Genomic DNA, 22,693 nt, shown 5'->3' with positions numbered 1-22,693 from the left:
TTTTTTTTTAAAGAAAAGATGTGAATAAATACTCACTATTAAACATTTTGAGAATTTCTATTTTGCTAGAAATTGAAGTTTAAACGATAAATATAAATAAATGAACAAGCAATTAAACAATAAATAACAAATATAATGATGATAAATACAGTTTGTATGATAAAAACCGAAAACAAGTAAGACATTTTTTGAAGCCATAATTAAAATTCTTTATAGCCTGAGGCTGTTGCAGGACAAATTGTCAGCTCTGCCTCTGACCTCAGACTTTGTCCCTGCAACTCCAGCTATGGCAGTTTCTCTGCCCCTTCCAAGCTTGACCCAACCCAATCCATCACTAGGTTTCTCTTTCTCTTGCTGTCCACAATTTACACTGTTACTATTAAAATTTTGACTAACTGAGACTTGAATAGTTTTTATCATGACATTTTTGCACACATGTATACCATTCTGATTTGTTCCACTGTCACTCCTACATGTCAAAACCTTACTCCTCTGAAGGAGTGCCCACTTCACATTTTACAATATATCCCCTCATCTTTCCTTAAGACATCTTCCTCATAGGTCACCTTTTACTTTCACGTCTATACACACACACACACACACACACACACACATTGCACACACATCTTTAAATCTATATTCAATATAATGGAGAAAACATAGTCTTTTATAAGTTCTGACCTTTATTCATTTTTCTTAACATTATGATCTTCAGCAATATCAATTTTCATGCACATATCATGATTCCATTGTTTTTACAACTGAATAAAATTCAACTATACATGTGCCCCGCATGCTTTCTATCCATCTGTCTATTGAGGCCCATCTGGGTTGATTCTGTTCCATGGTTACATACTCTGAATGGTGCAGCGGTGCAGCGATAAACATGGATGTTCAGGTGTCTCTTGGGTATATGACCAGGAGTGAGATAGTGGTACTGTATGCTCAGTTTATTTTTAGCTTCTTGAAGAATCCACATATGGATGTCCACATACTCCCACCACCAGTGACTAAGAGTCTTTTTTCCTAAAATCATTGCCAGCATTTGCTTTCCTTTGTTTCCTTGATAACAGCCATCCTGCTGGAGTTAGATGAACACAAAAAAGTGGGTTGGGTGTGCATTTCCCTGATGGCTAAGGGTGCTGAACAATTTTCCAAATGTTTATTGACCATTTGGATTTCTTCCTTGGAGGATTTCTCCTTGGTTCATGAACACATTTATTCCCACTGTTTAGCCCTTTTCATCATTCCCAAACCCAAGATACCCAGACATCAATATGACCTCACCTGTGTTCACTCGAAAGCCCTCTGCTGCCCCCATCAGTCAACAGGAGGCAATTCCAGAGCCTCCCTGATGAAGTTTTCTCCCTCCCATTGAGCAAAGATTTGGAGTACTTTGGGTTGTAGAGAAAGGAAAATTAGTTGCTCTTAGAGTCTGTGCTATTTGTGTTCTGTTCAGGAAGTTGTCTCCTGTGCCAATGATTTCAAAGTTTTCCCCACTTTTTTTTCTAACGGGTTTAGTGTCTCTGGTTTTATATTGAGGTCTTTGATCCACTTGGACTTTAGTTTTGTGCAGGGTGATAAGTATGGATTTATTTGCATTTTATTACATGTAGATATCCAGTTAGACCAGCACCATTTGTTGAAGATGATACTCCAACCAAAGACCATTCATGGAGATAACCTAGAACCCCTGCACAGGGGTAGCCCATGGCAGTTCAGTCTCCAAGTGGTTTCCATAGTAATGGAAACAGTGACTGTCTCTGACAGGAACTGGTTAGCCTACTCTTTGATCACCTTCCCCTGAGGTGATCCCCTGAGAGGGGATCAGACTTACCAGGCCAGAGAGGAAGACAATGCAGCGACTCCTGATGAGACCTGATAGACTAGGATCAGAAGGAAGGAGAGGAGGACCTCCCCTATCAGTGGACTTGGGGAGAGACATGGGTGGAGAAGGGGGAGGGAGGGTAAGATTGGGAAGGTAGGAAGAGGGAAGGAGCTACAGGTGAAATGCATAGTGAATAAACTGTAATTAATAAAAATGAAAAAAAGAAAAAGGAAAATTAATCTGAACCTTACAATAACAGAAATGAAGAAAACATATTACACTTTGCAATCCTTTGAATTGCCCATTGTCATGTTCTGGATCCTGGGTTTAAGGTAGCAGCAGATAAGAGGTGACAAAGAAACTCCTAATTCACCCAAACCTTTCCACTACAAAGCATATAGAGAGTGCATTTTGGGAAATTCAAAGAATAAATTCTAGAATAGCCTCGTAGCTACATTAATACAAGGTAGGAAAATGTGAAACCTTTTAAATTTGTAGCTACTTTTGTACTCCACAAACAAGAGGTAACTGAAATGGCTATGAGAAAGGAAGAAAGGAAAGAAGGAAGGAAGGAAGGAAGGAAGGAAGGAAGGAAGGAAGGAAGGAAGGAAGGAAGGAAGGAAGGATATTGATTAATGAATTTACAGTCAATAGACTTGAGTTGATATCCTGGAAAAGTGAAACTTTGGACATGATAGCTAAACTCTATAGACTAGAATTCTCTTTAGTGATTAATAATAAAACACATAACCTCTTAGCATTATTGTAAATGTTAAATGTGATAATTTACCCATGGCTTGCAAAATAAGATATAATATAGCATAGTGACTATTTTAAGTAGTCCAGTAAATTTTTCTTTTTTTTATTATTATTAATTACGCTTTATTCCTTTTGTATCCCCCCATAAGCCCCTCCCTCCTCCCCTCCCGATCCCACCCTCCCTCCCCTTTCTGCATGCATGCCACTCCCCAAGTCCACTGATAGGGGAGGTTCTCCTCTCCTTTCTGATCTTAGTCTATCAGTTCTCATCAAAAGTGGCTGCTTTTGTCCTCTACTGTGGCCTGGTAACTCCACAAGGAGAGCAACAGAACAAGATAATTTGACACAACTTCCTGAACAGAACACCAACAGCACAGGCTCTAAGAGCAACAACCAATAAATGGGACCTAAGGAAAGAGTAGCAAGAAGGATAAGAAACAGTCTCTCTCTCTTTCTCTCTCTCTCTCTCTCATGCACAACCACATATGCACACGCACGCAGACACACAGAGAGAGACACACGCATGTGGGAAGTGGATAGAGCCACTTTCCATCAGTCACTATAGAAAATTCACATTCACTTAGCAATGACTACAGAACGGAAAGGCCATGTGGAGAGAAAATCTCCTTCAATTGAGCATTACTAAATGTATTATTTTCTGATTGCTATGATAAACATCTGACAAAAGCAACATTTTATATTATGTTATTAGTGGAAAAGTGTTTATTTGTGCTTACATTTTCAGAAATGTCCATTATAACATGGAAGACATGACGATAGAAACATGTGTTCTTCCACCATAGCTGAGCAGGAGGAAGAGAACATAGGCCAGACTAGACATAGGCAAAAACTTCAAAGCCTTGATCCTGGAGGTCTACTTCCACCATTCAGGCCTCAATTCTTAAAAGCTGCACAGCCTTCAAAATAATGCCAGAGGTTTGGTAGCAAAATTAAAACATGATCCTATAGAGACCACTTCAGAGTCAAATTATAATATTCTCTCTCCATCTTCTCTAAAAGATCATTGCTACCACATGATGCAAAAAGCACTAAATTAAATATTTAGGGTTCCCGATACTGTCATAGTACCAAATATTATTCAAAAGTTCAGAGTTCAAGTATCTCCTGAAACTCAAGGCAAACTCTCTGCTGTGAGCTCTGATATAACCAAAACCAAAACAAAACAAAAAAATCAAAATGCACACTCCCAGTATGCAAGGCCATATAGTAAATACCCTTATTATAAATAAGGAGAAAGGGTTACAAGGGATTATTTCAATCTTCTTGTATCTGTTGAGGCTTGCTTTGTGACCAACTATATGGTCTGCTTTGGAGAAGGTTTCATGAGGTGCTGAGAAGAAGGTAAATTCTTTTGTGTTTGAGTGTAAGGTTCTGCTATTGTCTGTTAGGTCCATTTGATTCATGACCTCTGTTAGAGACATTGTTTAATTTCTCTTTTGCTGACTTGTCTTTTGTGGAGAGTGGGGTGTTAAAGTCTCCCACTATTAATGTGTGGGGATCTATTTTGGCTTTACATTGTATTAATGTTTTTGATACAAATGTGGGTGCCCTTGTATTTGGGGCATAGATGTTTAGAATTGTGATATCTTCTTGATGGATTTTTTCTTTGATGAGTATGAAGTGACTTTCCCATGTCTTTTGATTAATTTTGGTTGAAAGTCTGTGTTATTAGATATTAAAATGGCTACTCCTACTTGCTTCTTGGGTCAATTTTTTTAGAAAACCATCTTCCAGCCCTTTACTCTCAGGAAGACCCTGGGTAAAATGCTCAATCCTTATTCAAAAAGGCAAACAGGACATACATCGGGAAGAAGGAGAAAACAGGGAACAGGACAGACTCTACCCAGCAGGATATTGAAACAGATGCTAAGACTCATAGCCAAACTTTGGGCAGAGTGCAGGGAATATTATGAAATAAAGGGGAGATAGAAAGACCTGGACAGGACAGGAGCTCTACAAGGAGAGCAACAGAACCAAAAAATCTGGACACAAGAGTCTTTTCTGAGAACGATACTCCAACCAAGGACCATGCATGGAGCTAATCTAGAACCCCTGCACAGATGTAGCTCATGGAAGCTCAGTATCCAAGTAGGTTCTGTAATAAGGGGTACAGGGATTGTCTCTGAACTCAGCTTCTGGCTCTTTGATCACCTTCCCCTGAAAGGGGACCAGCATTACCAGGCCACAGAGGAAGACAATGCAGTCAGTCCTGATGAGACCTGATAGGCTAGGGTCAAATGGAAAGGAAGGAGGACCTCCCCTATCAGTGGACTTGGGGAGAAGCATGGGAGAAGAGGGAGGGAGGAAAGAATTGGGAAGATATAAGGGAAGAAACTGCAGCTGGGATACAAGTGAATAAATTATAATAAATAAAAATTAAATTAAAAATAAGTAAATAAATAAACATAAATAAATAAGAAGAAAAAAGATTGAAAAAGAAATCAGCCACAGAAAGGCCTAAACCTTGCAGAGAAAGAGCAAATCCTGCAGCTCTGTGTCCTGCATCAAGCGAACATGGTATCATCATGTGAACTCCAATGGACTTGGTCAGCCACTTACCACATCCTCACCTTCCACCCCCACCATCTTTATCTTTATCTGGTTCCATTCATTATCTGAAGGTTCCCTCAAACTGTCCATGTTCTCACAGTGGTGAAAATCCTGAAGACTCCACTGTACCTTAGGCTTTGTCTACGTAGCTTCATGGATTGGTAGCCCACTCAGTAGTGCCGATGACCTAAATGTGACATTACACATTGCGTGACTTCACCACTTTTAACTAGACTCATAATGCAAAGTCCCATGACTACAATTCTTAAATTCCGTGTGTCTGAAAAAATGAAGAAAACATTGTATGGATGATATCAAAGATCATAAATTTTAACCAATGCCAATTGGAACATGGCTGCCAACAGCTCTGAGTACCTGTGTAGCTGAGGGAGGGTGAGAGGATTGGAAACAATTCTTTGGAAGTTCTCTCCTTTCAAGTGTTTTTCAGTGTTCTCTTTTCAAATGTGAGTACAGTCGTGCCCTCAATGAACTTTTCTTAGTACACACATGCAAAGTCCACGTTTTCTCTCCAGTGACGCTGCTTCCTTCAAATTCTGCCTGAGCTTTACAGCAAACTTGTCCATAGCCTGAAAAATATCAGTCTGTTTTTCATACCAGAGTACATGTTTTTCAAATCTTTCCATTCTGATTTTTGCTGTCTGCAGACTTCACTGTTTACCAGGCTAAGAGCAGCAGATAGTACCACACCACAGTCCAGATGTTAAGTAGTCCTCAGGTTTTCTTCACAAAACAAGTTAGCCCATTATTTTTTAGAATTTATGTCTCATAATTTTTCATGATTTGGAGAAAATACAGTGGGAAAATAATACAAAGGCCCATGGTTCAATTCCCAAGAAAGTCCTCATTTTATCTAAATTTTTTGCTACTATTCCATCTAAAAGTCTTCACTGTTTACAGCAGCAGCATTTGGGTCCCTAAATTTCTACCAGAATAGCTCATTAAGCTACATTTACTGTATTCTGGGGTTTCTAGAGGCCACTTCTCCAATATCTTTTCACAATCCACCTGCAAGGCAGCTAGCTAATAACCATGGAGCCATATTTATCACAGCACCAAAACTCATTTTCCTGCACCAATTTTTCATTTCGTTAGTTTTTAAGTCAGTATGACAGATGTGATGTAAGGCTGAAATGATTTCTTTTAATTCACAGTTTCAGAGGATCTCATTGAATCCCTGCAGCAAAGTTGGGTCTGGGGGAAGCACGTGGCAGAACATCTTTCATCGTGATCAACTGGTGTGCCAGAACCTATGGAACAAAACCTTCACAGGCCTGTCCATGTAATGTAGCTTTGTCAACAAGACTTCACAGCATGCAAGCCATTCCATATGTTGGGGACCAAGCATTCAAAAATCAAATAAGTTCTATAGGAGATATCTCAGATTCAAAACACAGCACAAAAGTTTTCCTAAGAAACCTTGAAAGCAAACTTTGAAAGAATCAAACCTTTTAAAATAACAAATGCATTCCAAGCAATGCCAATGATATTAGTAGAAATAATAATTTGTTGTGTGTACAAAACACACAACATATCGTATTCACTAACAAATTCCCAGAAAGATGAGAAGGAAAATACAACACAATAAAGAAAATAATTCAGTCAATCAAAGCTGACTCAGATTGGGTGCAGAAGCAAGATCAGAAAAAGAAACACTAAAGCAGATGTTAAACTATATATCACGCACTCAGAAATTTATGTGGAGAGGAATAAAACACATGTTTTTAAAGACCCAAATTAAACCTTAAGAGATGAAGACACATATATGCAATTTCTAGATGAAAAACAATTCCATACACTTCTATTGCCACAGTTCCAATTACTGACTCCATGGTGATCAACTCCACAGAGTGTTCACCTGTACCCCACAAGGCATCACGAGTCGTCTGTGCATTGTAGAATCCAATTGCTACTCAAGGGGTTGCTAATACTCCATCTACTAATGTCAACTACAAGCTTAGGCAGAACTACATTTACTGGCATTTGACATGTGTTCACAAGAGTCTCATTATGTTTCAAATAATGATTTGTTGATAACAGCTTAGAATTTTTAAGATTAAATCTTTGAGCAATCTCTCATAAGTGATTCTGGTAGATCATTGGCAACAAGTACAAATATAAATGGAAAATATAAAACACATGGATTTGGTGAGATGGCTCAGCAGTTAAGCGCTCTTACTATCCTTGCAGAGGACCAGGGTGTGGCTCCTAGAACACACATGGCAGCTCACAACTGCCTGTAATACCAGTTCCAAGGGATTTAACACGCAAGTCTCCTCTGAAAGCACCAGGTATGTGAATAGTGCACATACATACATGCAGGCTGACATTTATACAAAGAAAATAAATGAGACAGCTCATTTAAGCAACTTAATGGCTCACCTGAAAACCCTAGAAAAAGAAGAAGCAGACTCACCGAAAAGGAGTAGACGGCTGGAAATAATCAAACTCAGGGCTGAAATCAGCTGAAATCAATCAATTAGAAAGAAATAAAACAATTCAAAGAATCAATGAAACCAAGAGCTGGTTCTTTGAGAAAATCAACAAGATAGACAAACCCTTAGCCAAGCTAACTAAAAGGCAGAGAGACACCATCCAAATCAACAAAATCAGAAATGAAAAGGAGGACATAACTACAGACACTGAGGAAATACAAACAATCATTAGGACTTACTTCAAAAGTCTATATGCCACAAAATTTGAAAATCTAAATGAAAAGGACAATTTTCTTGATCAATTCCACTTACCAAAACTGAATCAAGACCAGGTAAATCAATTGAATAGTCCTATATCCTGCAAGGAAATAGAAGCAGTCATCGAAAGTGTCCCATGCAAAAAAAGCCCAGGACCAGATGGTTTCAGGGCAGAATTCTACCAGCCCATCAAAGAAGAGCTAACTCCAGTTCTCTTCAAACTATTCCACAAAATAGAAAGAGAAGTAACACTACCAAAATCATTCTATGAAGCCAAGTCACCTTGGTACCTAAACTTCACAAAGACCCAACAAAGAAAGAGAATTTCAGGCCAATCTCCCGTATGAACACTGATGCAAAAATACTCAAGAAAATACTTCCAAACCGAATACAAGAACACATCAAGATATCATCCACTATGACCAAGTAGGCTTCATCCCAGGTATGGATGGGTGGTTCAATGGAAATCCATCAATGTGATCCACCATATTAACAAACTGAAAAAAAAAAAACACATGATAATCTCCTTTGATGCTCAAAAAGCATTTGATAAAATCCAACATACATTCATGTTTAAAGTCTTGGAGAGATCAGAGATACAAGGCACATATATAAACATAGTAAAGGCACTAAACAGAAAGCCTATAGCCAACATCAAACTAAACGGAGAGAAACTTAAAGCAATCCCACTGAAATCAGGGACAAGGCAAGGATGCCCACTCTCTCCATATCTCTTCAACATAGTGCTGGAAGTCCTTGCTAGAGCAATAAGACAGTTGAAGGAGATCAAGGGGATACAAATTGAAAAGGAAGGAGTCAAATTATCACTATTTGCAGATGATATGATAGTTTACCTGAGTGACCCCAAAAACTCCATCAGGGAACTCCTACAGCTGATAAGCACCTTCAGCAATGTGGCCAGACACAAAATTAATTCAAGAAAATCAGTAGCCCTCCTGTATACAAAAGACAAAAGAGATGAAAGAAATTAGGAAAACAACACCGTTCACAATAGCCACTAATAACATAAAGTACCTTGGTGTAACCCTAACCAAGCAAGTCAAAGACTTGTATGAAAAAAATTTCCAGTCTCTGAAGACAGAATTAGAAGAAGATATCAGAAAATGGAAAGATCTCCCATGCTCATGGCTTGGCTGGATTAGTAAAAATGGCCATCTTACCAAAAGCAATCTACAGATTCAATGCAATTCCCATCAAATTACCAACACAATTCTTTACAGACCTGGAAAGAAAAATTCTCAACATCATATAGAATAACAAGAAACCCAGAATTGCTAAGACAATCCTCTGCAATAAAAGATCTTCTGGGAGTATCTCCATCCTGATCTTAAGCTATACTATAGAGCAACAGTAATAAAATCTGCATGGTACTGGCATAGAAACAGAATGGTGGATCAATGAAACTGAACAGAAGACCCAGAAATAAACCCACACACTTATGGCCACCTGATTTTGACAAAGATGCCAAAACCATACCATGGAAAAAAGACAGCATCTTCAACAAATGGTGCTGGTCTAACTGGATGTCTACATGTAGAAAAATGCAAATAGATCCATACTTATCACCCTGCACAAAACTAAAGTCCAAGTGGATCAAAGACCTCAACATAAAACCAGACACATTAAATCGGTTAGAAGTAAAAGTGGGGAATACCCTAGAACTCATTTGTACAGGAGAAAACTTTCTGAACAGAACACCAACAGCACAGGCTCTAAAAGCAACAATCAATAAATGGGACCTCATGAAACTGAAAAGCTTCTGTAAAGCAAAGGACACCATCATCAAAACAAAACGACTGCCTACAGATTGGGAAAGAATCTTCACCAACCCTCTATCTGACAGAGGGCTAATATCCAGTATATATAAAGAACTAAAGAAGCTGAAAAGCAGCAAACCAAGTAATCCACTTAAAAAATGGGGAACAGAGCTAAAGAGAGAATTCTCTGTAGAGGAATATCGAATGGCAGAGAAACACTTAAAGAAATGCTCAACCTCATTAGCCATTAGGGAAATGCAAATCAAAACAACCCTGAGATTTCACCTTACACCCATCAGAATGGCCAGGATGAAAAACTCAAGGGACAACACATGCTGGAGAGGTTGTGGAGAAAGGGGAACCCTTCTCCACTGCTGGTGGGAATGTAAACTGGTACAACCACTCTGGAAATCAATCTAGTGCTTTCTCAGACAACTAGGAATAGCATTTCCTCAACATCCAGCCACACCACTCCTAGGCATATACCCAAAAGAGGCTCAAGTAGACAATAAGGACATTTGCTTAACCATATTTGTAGCAGCTTTATTTGTAATAGCTAGAAGCTCGAAACAGCCCAGATGCCCCTCAACTGAAGAATGGATGCAGAAATTGTGGTACATCTATACAATGGAGTATTACTCAGCAATGAAAAATATGGAAATGATGAAATTTGCAGGTAAATGGTGGTACCTGGAAAGGATCATCCTGAGTGAGCTGTCCCAAAAGCAGAAAGACAGACACGGTATATACTCTCTCATATAGACATGTAATATAGGATAAACCTACTAAAATCTGTACATCTAAAGAAACTAATCAAGAGAGAGGACCCTAACTAAAATTCTCAATTCCCATCCCGAAAAGCAAAGAGGATGGACATCAGAAGAAGAAGAAAACAGGAAACAAGCTAGAAACCTGCCACGGAATGCCTCTGAACAGCTCTGCCCTGCAGACTATCAAAACAGATCCTGACACCTATGGCCAACTGTTGGGCAGTGTGCATGGAATCTTATGTAAGAAGTGGGAAATAATAAGATCTGGAGAGGACAGGAACCCCACAAGGAGAGCAACAGAACCAGAAATTTGAACACAGGGGTGTTCCCAGAGACTCATACTCCAACCAAGTACCATGCATGGAGATAACCTAGAATCCCTGCACAGATGTAGCCCAAGGCAGTTTAGTGTCCAAGTGGGTTACATAGTAATGGGAAGAGGAACTGCCTCTGACATAATCTGTTGCCCTGCTCTTTGATCACCTCTCCCTGAGGGGGGAGCAGCCTTACCAGGCCACAGAAGATGACAATTCAGCCACTTTTGATGAGATCTGATAGACTAAGATCAGAAGGAAGGAGATGAGGACCTCCCTTATCAGTGGACTTGGAGAGGGGCATGCGTGAAGAGGGTGGGTGGGATCGGGAGGAGAGGAGGGAGGAGCTTATGGGGGGATACAAAGTGAATGAAGGTGTAGTTAATAAAATTAAAAATTAAAAATTAAAAAAAGACAAAGAAAGTATAGTATGTGAATATAAAAAAGACTAGACTGGACTAACAGCATATTAGAACAGCAGAAGAAAACTGTTAGAGATTGAATAAGATTAGAGACTCATGCAGCTACTCTTGGCTTATTACACGGTGATACAGGTGTCTGAACCCAAGTCTTCATGTTTTCATGACAAGCCATCTGACTGAGCCAACTTCGCTGCCTTGCATATCCTTATTATTCTATTTTGCACAACATTTTTGTTAAAATAATACATAAATAATATAAAAATAAAAATAATAAACTTTGTTATAAAAATACAAAAATAAAATTTCTCTTTCTTTTTCATAATGGTGTTATATGACAAATGACAGTTGGCTTCAGTCAGAAGATCCAGGTCACAAATAGGGCTATGTCTGTAGCTCTATTCCTATGGTAAAAATCCCTAAGATCACCCCTCATCCTTGCTGAATAAATTATCTCTACAGCATGTTCCAGTCCATAGATTTTGGTGATAACGTGAGTTCTCCTCTCAAGGAGAAGGATGACCATTTAGTGGTCATCAATGTGTTGACATTGTCCTAGAGTTATACATACACCACCATGACTTCCATGACCGCTACCATTGTGACTACCATAACCCCTATACCACCATGCCATCAATACTTCCACTACATCATCATCACTCCTCCATGACCACCATGACACTATTCTGCTCTATAGTTTTATAAGTTTACCTCAGGTTCCTCGTATAAATAGAATCAAGAGGTATGTATTTGTCCTTGTGTGTCTGGCTGCTGTCAATAACCATGGTGTCCATTAGGTTCATCTGTGTAGAAACATATTGACCTTTCTCTTTTGAGTGTCAAAATAAAAACAATTTTGCAATAAGAGGATGCAACTACAAAGAGAGAGGTATGGTCTGAGGACCTCTTCTGTTATACGACAAATTAGTGCTTATATTCCAATGCTTCATTCCCACAAGTGACAATGACCAGAAGAAAAGCAGTTATTGCTATCCTGGATCAACCAGTCCCTCTTCAACTACTAGAACTTGCAGTGACCTGGCCAGTGTCAAGTCAAGGTCAGTCTCATAACTTCATATAACCAGAATCACACAAACAATGCAATAACAACAACAGCAACAACAAAGATTTGGGTAAATAGGTCATTTCATAGAGAGGCCCCATCTGTGATTCTACTTTCAGATTCCTTATAATTTGCTCTCCTCAGTAAACTTTCATGGCCACTGAGAACCTGTGGAGTTCCACACAAACACTCCTGCCATTGTGACAAGTTTACTTTGAAGAAAAACAACAAAACTTTTTTTTTTTTTTGTCTGTGTAAGTAGCAGTTTGACTGATCATTTGTTTTTCTTTTATCAAACCTCCAAACAGAAAAACAAATACTTAAAAGATAAGAAGAGAACAAACTCCATTCTGGGATCCTACCAGATGCATACAAAGAAATTTGGGTTTCAATAAACACCTCCCTAGGCTCCAGAGAAACATAATGCCTCGCTGGACTATGGAAGAATCACAGAGGGAAAAACTTGTGGCAATGGACTTTAGATATTTTTCTTCTCTAAGTATAATTGAATGTGGTCCAACTATGGATCATATTAGAATCTATTCATTGTTGTACCTTTCTAAAGCTCCAGCAAGGACTGACACAGCGTCATCACCAGATACTTCCAAGAAGGGAGCACCACTGTATACTACTTTCTAGTCTTCTCTAGAAGACAATTCCTAGGGGGAAAAAAAAGAATGGAACACTAAACTCATCAACAGACTATCTTCCCATGCATACAGTTACCTGTGCCTTTAGCATGAGGGACCTGACATGCTGCCATCATCGTGGAAAGCCAGAATGACATGCATATTCTGCAAGATTTTCCTCCCAAATCCCTGTGGAATCTGCTGGGGTGCTTACAAAAAAAAAAAAAAAACCTCCCTGCCATCCCTAATTGGCACAATGCAGAAGTGAATGGATAAAAGCCTACTGGAGAAGGGAGGGATTCGGATAATCTCCCATTATTCAGGGATGCCTCGCCAGCTGGCAGAGCCAAATCCTGGCACATTCTTGGTCAGTTCTCATCTTTGTGATTCAGTGAAGTGAAAACAAAAGGATCAACCCAGAATTCAGACTCATTCAAATTTGTGGTTCACATTCAGTGTTCCCAGACATGCCTTGGGCCTCCTGTACATTGAAGATCTGTGTTTAATGCCTGGACATCTAAAAGGACATTGGGAAGAGGTGATAGATAGATTTGAGCTACTAAGATGAGAGTATTCAAAGTTGCAACAGAAATACCAGAAGATCTAACTATACAAAAGTCTATATGTAGAAAAAGGGGAATATTTTCTCTCAAAAGACACTGTAATATCAGAATAATGATTAGTTAATTATATAGCAACTGCCCTATGAAACATTATAAAGTCATTGGAAATATTCAGATAAGAAGGAGATATGCATATGTAATTCTATAATATTGTACCAAGTAATTGAAAGCACAAATTTCTTGACAAGTTAGAAGTAGCACATTGAAAGATAAAATGTTACCCCCACTAGAACTAGTTTGACAAAGAGTATCTTTTTTCCATTGTTCTATTTTGTTTTATTTAGAAAAATTTATAGAATATCTATTATTTGCAAAGAAAAAAAGTGTTATTGGACTTTTCAACTAGATTTTTAGGATTTTAGGCTAGAGAAAAATTAAATATCACATTTTAAATATGTCTTTTTAATTTATTATTTATTACAATTTATTCACTTTGTATCCAAGCTGTAGGCCCCTTCCCTCATCCCCTCTAAATCCCTTCCTCCCTCCCTCTTCTCCTTCCATGTCCCTCCCCCAGTCCACTGATAAGTGAGGGTGCCCTCCTCTTCCCTCTGACCCTAGCCTATCAGGTCTCATCATGACAGTCTGCATTGTCTTCCTCTGTAGTCTGGTAAGGATGCCCCCCTTCAGGGGGAGGTGGTCAAAGAGCCAGCCACTGAGTTCATGTCAGAGACAGTCCCTGTTCCCTTACTATGGAATCCTCTTGGACACTGAGCTGCCATGGGCTACATCTGTGCAGGGGTTCTAGGTTATCTCCATGCATGGTCCTTGGTTAGAGTATCAATGTCAGAAAAGACTCCTGGTCCCAGAATTTTTGGTTCTGTTGCTCTCCCTGTGGAGCTCCTGTACCCTCCAGGTCTTTCTATCTCCCCCTTCTTTCATAAGATTCCATTCACTCTGCCCAAACTTTGGCTATGAGTCTCAACATCTGCTTTAATACCCTGCTGGGTTCAGTCTTTCAGAGGCCCTCTGTGGTAGGCTCCTGTCCTGTTCCCTGTTAAGTATGTTTTGAAGCAGCCTATAAAGATCCCAGGGTGCATAACATTGGATACATTATTCTAGAATGAAAGACCATCCTTTAATCTACACAACTTGCTCCAGTAAAGAACATAGTATGGATTAGAGAAGTGACTCCATGATTTAAGAGTGCTTGTTCCTCATTCAGAGGACAGGAGTTTGATTCCAAGTATCCACACTGAGCAGCTAAAAACTGCCTGCAATTCCATGTTACTAACTCTAGCTCAGGGGATTCCAACAACCTCTGAACTCTTAGAAGACACACACACACACACACACACACATACCTATCATTTGCAAAATATATCCTAAGTTTAAGAAGCTTACACTGCTCTTCAGTATATCAAAATAATAGTGAGTAGTCCAGGGAGACTTCAACCTTAATGGTATGCCTTTGGTTTGAGATTTTTGGAATAGCATACTTGGTTAAGCATGCTTCTTTGACTAGAATGTTGTTAAGACCAGACAATGACAGGACCAAAAGCTTTAAAAAGCTCAATAGAAATGGAGAGAAGGATTAGTGAGCTGTGAGGATCCAAATGTACAAACCTACAGCTCATAGTGCTGATTTAATGAACCAACCAGTCTGAATTCCAATGACTGAATCTCTAGGCTGCTTTTAATTTTACACTATTGTATTATATTGACACAGCCAATAAGCCTGGTACTTAAACCAGATCTAATCTAGCATTAAACCAGATAATAAAGGCTGTGTTTTAATTCACTTGATATCCAGCTCTATAGCTACAAAAAAAATCTTGTGTGAAGGGAATGAAATAATCTAATAGGATCATCCTTATTCTTCCTATCTTCAAAGACTTGTATTACTTTGGATGAGTGGGATTACAATGGATCAAAATAACACAAACCTACATAAGTAAAATAGGAAAGATTCTTATACACTTGAGTGTGGCAGATGAGGATGACCCAACTTCCCCTAAGGGTATTGGAATAGAGGCAAAGCCCTGTTCAGTACAGCTGAGAATGGCAATGTCATATTATTTTTCTTTACATAAGTTAAAGCGTTGAGAGCTAGACACTCAGTCTCAAGAGACACATGGTAAACACCTTCCTGATTTCTAGGTACATTCAGCAAAGAACCTTCATTCAATCAACCATTTCTTTGTCAACCAGCATAAATAACCTTGAGGTACCCTGGCTCTAGTGAACAAAGTTCCAACACTGTGAGGAAACTCCACTCTGCCTTCGCATACAATAGCAACTGGAGCTTCTTGTTTGTCCAGTCATGGCTGCTCCAGGTAGCCTGAAGGAGGGTCTCACCCGCCTCTCTCACTGCTGTACAGGAAAGCACTTTCCTGCTGACTAAAGAAAAGGCTTTAATTAGTGTACTGAATGGCTTATGATTGGCTTCTAAGTGAACTTTATGTCTGTGCACATGTTTAAAAATCTTTTTTATAACACTAAGAACAGCAGGGATATTCTAAACATTATCTTCATGAAAATTTTTGGATAAATCTATCAGAAAATTTCTTAATGGAAAGGTGCAGTGAAAATGGCAGAAGAGACCCCAGTGAGCTTGGCATCTATGAAACCACAGAGCAAAGAGAAAAACTGCTCTAGAGTTCCTGTTGTCTGAACAGGTGGACAATTCTAAATAGTATATAGCAGTAACAAAATGTTGGCATAACAAAAAAAAGACTGAAAGTGTCCTGATTTACTCTTAATCGCTGAAGATCCAATGCAATTAAATATAAATAATCAGTAATAGAAGAATAAACCTAAATAACAAGAGAGAAGTAATGCAAATATAAATAACTAAAATTATAAGACAAGCAAAAAAGAAAAGAAGAAAGCCATATAATTCTAACACTAATCATCATAACTAATAACTAAACACTATCTACAGAAAGTATTAAAGCTACTGTAGATATCTACAGCTTTTGGAAAACAAGCATAACAGGAAATGCATACTAGGCTATGAAACAATTAAGTGGCTGAAGAGTTTGTGTGCAAGAGCAAGGACCAGAGTTTGAGTCTCGCAAACCTATATACATACCAGGTAGGTGTGCTGGCTCACCTGTAATCCCAGTGTATAGGAAGGAGATCCCTGTACCTAGATGAACGGACAGACTAGTCATACCCACACATCCTGAGTTCAACTTCCAGACTCTGCCTCAATGAATAAGACATCACAAAAATCTTGTGATGTCAAACTCTACAAGCACGCACACATAAGTGAACCTATGAACAACCACACACCCATGCAAATATGCACACTCATTCACATATGAGGATATCACATACATACATTCATACAGGAGAAAACCATGTGCCTTTATAGCCACCAGAAAAGACACAAACATGATTCAGAGAAGTCAAAGCAGTGAATTATTTTTAAATGATAAGTAAACATAAAATAAAGTAGTATGAGAAAGTGAAAAACCAACATTCATTATTTCCGTGAGAATATAACTAATCATGTCATCTATGAAAAAATTTTTTTTCATATATTATCACAAACAAAATAGAGACTATAAATGTAAAATGAATATAAAAGATTAATTCAGAAAATTTGAAAATATAAAAATAGAATTATTGGCCTATTAAAGAGACAAAAGTCAGAATTTATGATTACAAAATGAGGATTGAATAAATGGCAAATCAGTTTAATATAAAGTGAAAGAAAAAGACTTTGAGATAAAAAATAATCAGCAAAATGACAACAGGAAAAATATATACATGAAAGATAACACTAATATTGACAAATAAAATTAATAAATATTCAAGAAAAAGCAAAGTATAATAGAAACAAAATAAAGCTGCAGATATAGGTATGTATGATTTTAATAGAAACTAATTATATACACATAAATAGTATACAATGTAATATTAAAGATTAACATATACATTAGAACTGAATAACACCATAAATCAAAAAAAAAATTAATAAAGAAAAAAAAGTGTATTTGGTGAATTAGAAAACAAAAATGTAAGATTTCTTATTAAAGCTTATAGAGATAATTTGGAGGGTAAATAAAAAAAGTATTTTTATAAAAATACTTTTATAAAAAACAATAGTATAATAATAAAAATTAAAAACTACGCAGAAACACAAATATACATGAAAAATCCACTTCTTATTGAAGATAACTGTAATTATAAAACAGATTTTTTAATAAATTTAATTGAAATTACCTAACAGGTTCAAGCAAGTCCCTTGACAGAAACAAAGTTCTAACCACAACCGGAACTTCAAACTTGAAGTTGTCTCTTTTCCTCCAGGATTTTTCCAACACATAGTGACATCAAAGACCAATATAAAAACCTTGGTGAGAGCAGTGTCTTAAGGGCAAAGGTTGAATAAAATTTCTCTATTTTCTTAGGCTGCTGATACAGCAACTGGAACATAGAGTGATGCTCTGAGAAAATAATCATTTTTTTGTTTTGTTTTTTTTGGGGGGTTGGTGTTTTTTATCAATATTTTTATGTTAATCACAGGTTATTTACTTTGTATCCCAGCCATAGCCCCCTTCTTCATGCCCTCCCAATTCCACCCTCCCTTCCTCAGCTCCTCCCTGCCCCTCTCTAAGTCCACTGATAGGGGAAGTCCTCCTCCCCTTCCATCTGACTCTAGCTTATCAGTTACCTTCAGGACTGGCTGCAATGTCCTCCTCTGTGGCGTGGCAGGGCTGCTCCTCCCTCGGGAGGTTGGGAGGTCAACAAGCTAGCTATTGAGTTCATGTCAGATATAGTCCCTGTTCCACTTAAAAAGGCACCCAGCTGGATACTGAGCTACCATGGGCTACATCCGAGCAAGGGTTCTAGGTTATATCCATATATGGTCCTTGGTTGGAGAAACAGTCTCATAAAAGACCTCTGTACCCTGATATATTTGGACCTTGTGGAGCTCCTGTCCTCTCCAAGTCATACTAACCCCCTCTTTTTTCATATGATTCCCTGCACTCTGCCAAAGGTTTGTTTATGAGTCTCAGCATCTGCTTTGATACACTGCTAGGTAAAGTCTTTCAGAGGCCCTCTATAGTATGCTCCTGTCCTGTTACTCGTTTTCTCCTACATGCAACGTCCATCCCATTTGTCTTTCTAAGTGAGGATTGATCATCTTATTCCAGATCCTCATTGTTGTTTATCTTTTTAGGTGAACAGATTTTAGTATGTTTATCTTATCTTATAAGTCTAGTATCCACTTACAAGTGAGTATAAACCATGTGTGTCTTTCTGCTTCTGGAATACCTCACTCAGGATGATCTTTTCTAGATACTACCATTTGCCTGCAAAATTCATGATTTCCTTGGTTTTTGGTTTTTTTTTTCTTTATTTATTTTGTGTTAACTTTACATTCCAGTTGTAGCCCATCCCTCTTCCCCTCTGAGTTCCATCCTCCCAAGTAAAACTTTTTAGTGCAGCACTTTATGTTACCAAGTTTAGTTTCTTTAAATTTGACCTTTCACCTTTCAACTAACCAAGATGATTCAGATATCCATCATTCAGCACATCATTTATGTCTCTTATCTTCACCAATTTCCAATTTAATGAGTATATTATTTTAATACACAGCTTTAAAATGTTTATTTGAATATTTCAGAGGCATATTACTAGAGCTATACCTTGGGTACTCTCTGACCACAGCCTCGATTTCCTTGTTTTTAATTGCTGAGTAGTATTCCATTGGGTAGAAGTAGAATGGAATAGAAGTACCCATTCCTCTGTTGATGGACATCTTGGTGGTTTCCAGATTCTGGCTATTACAAATAAAGCTGCTACAAACATGGTTGAGCAAATGTCTTTGTTGTATACTTGAGCCTCTTTTGGATATATGCCTAGGGGTGGTAAAGCTGGATCTTGAGGAAGTGCTATTCGTAATTGTCTGAGAAAGTGCCAGACTGATTTCCAAAGTGGTTGTGCAAGTTTACATTCCCACCAGCAATAGAGGAGAGTTCCCCTTTCTCCACAACCTCTCCAGCATGTGTTGTCACTTGAGCTTTTTTATCGTAGCCATTCTGATGGGTGTAAGGTGAAATCTCAAGATCGTTTTGGTTTACATCTTTCTGATGGCTAAGGACCTGGAGCATCTCTTTAAGTGTTTTTCTGCCATTCTATATTCCTCTACAGAGAATTCTCTGTTTAGCTCCGTACCCCGTTTTTAATTGGATTGCTTAATTTATTGCCTTTTAACTTCTTTTTTTTAATTTCTTTTTTTTTAATTTTCTTTTTTTCTTTTTTTTCTTTTCTTGTCAGTTATTTATTCACAACGACTAGAAAACTAAACAACAGACAAGGTTTTCCTCTGAAAAGTTGTCTCCAAATTACATTTCTTTTTTTTTCTTATTAGTTACACTTTATTCACTTGGTCTTTCCAGAGACTCATACTCCAACCAAGTATCAGGCATGGAGATAACCTAGAACCCCTGCACAGAGGTAGCCCATGGCAGTTCAGTGTCCAAGTGGATTTCATAGTAATGGGAAGAGGAACTGCCTCTGACATAAACTGATTGGCCTGCTCTTTGATAACCTCCCCCTGAGGGGGGAGCAGCCTTACCAGGCCACAGAAGATGACGATGCAGCCACTCCTGATGAGATTTGATAGACTAAGATCAGAAGGAAGGAGAGGAGGACCTCCCCTATTAGTGGACTTGGGGAAGGGCATGCGTGGAGAAGGGAGAGGGAAGATTGGATTAGGAAGAGAGGAGGGAGGGGTTTAGAGCACATTTTAAAACAGCAAGTACATATGGATTGGGTTTATTAAAATTTTATGGAAACTCATGACAGAAAATTATAAAATACTAAAAAAAAAAATTAAAGAATGTCCAAAATAAGGAAGAAGAGGGGAAATTTTGATGGACTGAAAACTCTTGTCAATGTTCTTCATATTTATCTAAGGTTTTAATGTGATCTCAAAGACATATCAAGTTTCTTTCTTAGTATATAGAGTTGACAGGTTAATTTAAAAGTGAATATGGATAAAAGCCAACAACAGCCAAGACAAGTTGTAAGATTTATGCAATCAACAATCAAGAATTATTATAAAGCTATAACAATTAGACATGATATGGTAAATAAATGGAACAGAGACAGAGATTCCAGGAACAGACTTTAAAGTTAATGACAAATTTTATGATTTATGACAAAGTGGTAATATATTTTGTTCTGATGGGAAATGGATGTTTCTGTAACAAATTATATAGGCCCATTGGATGTTCACATGAAAAATTTTCTGAGTTACATTACACTACAACACACACAAACACTAACCCTAAAATGAATCTGTAGTAATGTGAGTTATAATTTAAAAAAATTAAAGTGACATATAAGAACTTCCTGTACAAAATTGATGTAGTTAACCCCTTGAACATAATATAAAATGAAGCATCAATTGACTTGATGCATTATAGTTAACCACAGCTATACACCGGATATCTTCAGAACAGAGCCCGACACAAGTTTCTCTTCCTGTAACTACATGGGTTGATTTCCAGTTTTCCCATGAAATTCACCATTTGCCTTCTCAAGAAGCTCCCAGGGTTTCTTAACTTTTATCTGTCTCCCAAATCAGAACTGTCCACTTCAGTGGACACAAATCCAACCAGTCGTAGTGTACAAAAATATTAGTACTGCAAGTCTAATGGTTCAAAGAATATTTGTGAAAGTTTGTACACTGTGACACTTCTAGACAATAACCTTTAATTTTTAGAGCAATTCTTTCTCCCCTTTACCATCTATTGATGCTTCCTTCCCTGAACTTAATTCTTCCCACTGGGTCAAGGGTCGACAAACTTCTTCCATCCAGTGACATTTCAGCAGTCTATCTCTTCTCAGCCTTCCCTAGGACCAAAGAGATAAAAGAAAGAAGAAAATAGATTGTGCACCTGGGTTTATTTTTGTTAAATCTCAAGGAAACTTTCTAGAAGTTCTCTTTTAGAGCATAAACAAAAGCACTACCTGATATTCTCAATGTTGGGTGAAAATCAGTGGCAGTAAAAAAGATGCATTCCATGTCATATCCTGTTATTCTGACTTAGTTCATTGCCTATTGTTCTGTGTGGTTTTGACCTACCCATTCCTGCATAAATCTCAGCCCGCTTTGTGTTAGAAAATTGGTTCTATAATTCCCCAGGCCTCTCCAATCTTCTCTGATCAAATACTGTAGGGCTGCTTGCAAATTACCTGATTAATAAGTATGTAATTACTTATCATAGTATGGATTCATGGCTTATAGGGCTTACATATAACCTAATTAATAAATTACTTGATTACAGAATGACTTGAGTAATAAATGCATAATTACTTGTCAAATTATAAACCCTTAACTTAAAAGTTGATGAAAGTTGGCTGCATTCATCTGCAAGGTGCCCTGGCTATTTCCCCCAGACACCCATACTTTTCTTACTCAGTTACATGCAGTCTCACAAAACTCTGAGTGTCTCCACCATGTGGGGGTCTGTATTTATTGCATAGATACATATATAACACAATTCATGACTGCTTTCCTGAGGTCTCTGTTAACAGCTCTCATTTCCACAAGCGACTAGTATCTACTGTGTCATCTTTGAGCTTCAATTAAAAGGTAGATATTAAGAATTTGCTTCATACCCATCCCTGAATCTGTAAGATACCTAAAATATAAGATCTATACAGCAAGGTAAAACATTGGAAAACACAGGCGTGTAGTCAAATGATTTCTCTGCAATTAGAGAATGCCAAGTTATGTATGCACAAAGATAAAATTAAATCTGATGGCTGAATCATCAAAAACTGGATAGTAAAAGAAATATCCAAGGCTGGCTTTGATGTGTTCCATGATGAAAGACATTCTCTCAGAGAAATAATTCCATAAAGGTAAAGAGGAAAGGAAGAAAACCCATTCCTCAATGTCCATGTGCAGACACTCACTTACAGTCAAAAGAGTAAAGAATTAAACAGGACGTCCCCAGTAAATAAGGTGTATACATAAAGGATGATATGAAATCTGTTCTGGGTTGGTATATAACTTCTTTGTCCTTATGACTAAGTTATAGCCAAATCCAGTTTCTCCTTCAAAATAAGACACATGATCATCATGCCTCTGCCTCCTTCAATAAATCCAACCAGCACAATGTTAATAAGGAAGTATATGTTTGTATCTTGGCAAGTCTATAAAGTAAGAAAATATTTTTTAATGTATTCTCCAAGGATTATATATTTAGGTATTCTAAAACTTAAAAATTGGCTGAAATATTTTAGTCATAGTAAATA

The sequence above is a fragment of the Psammomys obesus genome, unplaced genomic scaffold (genome assembly GCF_907164565.1).
Source record: "Psammomys obesus unplaced genomic scaffold, mPsaObe1.curated_primary_1811, whole genome shotgun sequence".
NCBI lineage: Eukaryota > Metazoa > Chordata > Mammalia > Rodentia > Muridae > Psammomys > Psammomys obesus.
The sequence above is the reverse complement of the archived record's forward strand: the minus strand, read 5'-3'. Positions refer to the sequence as shown.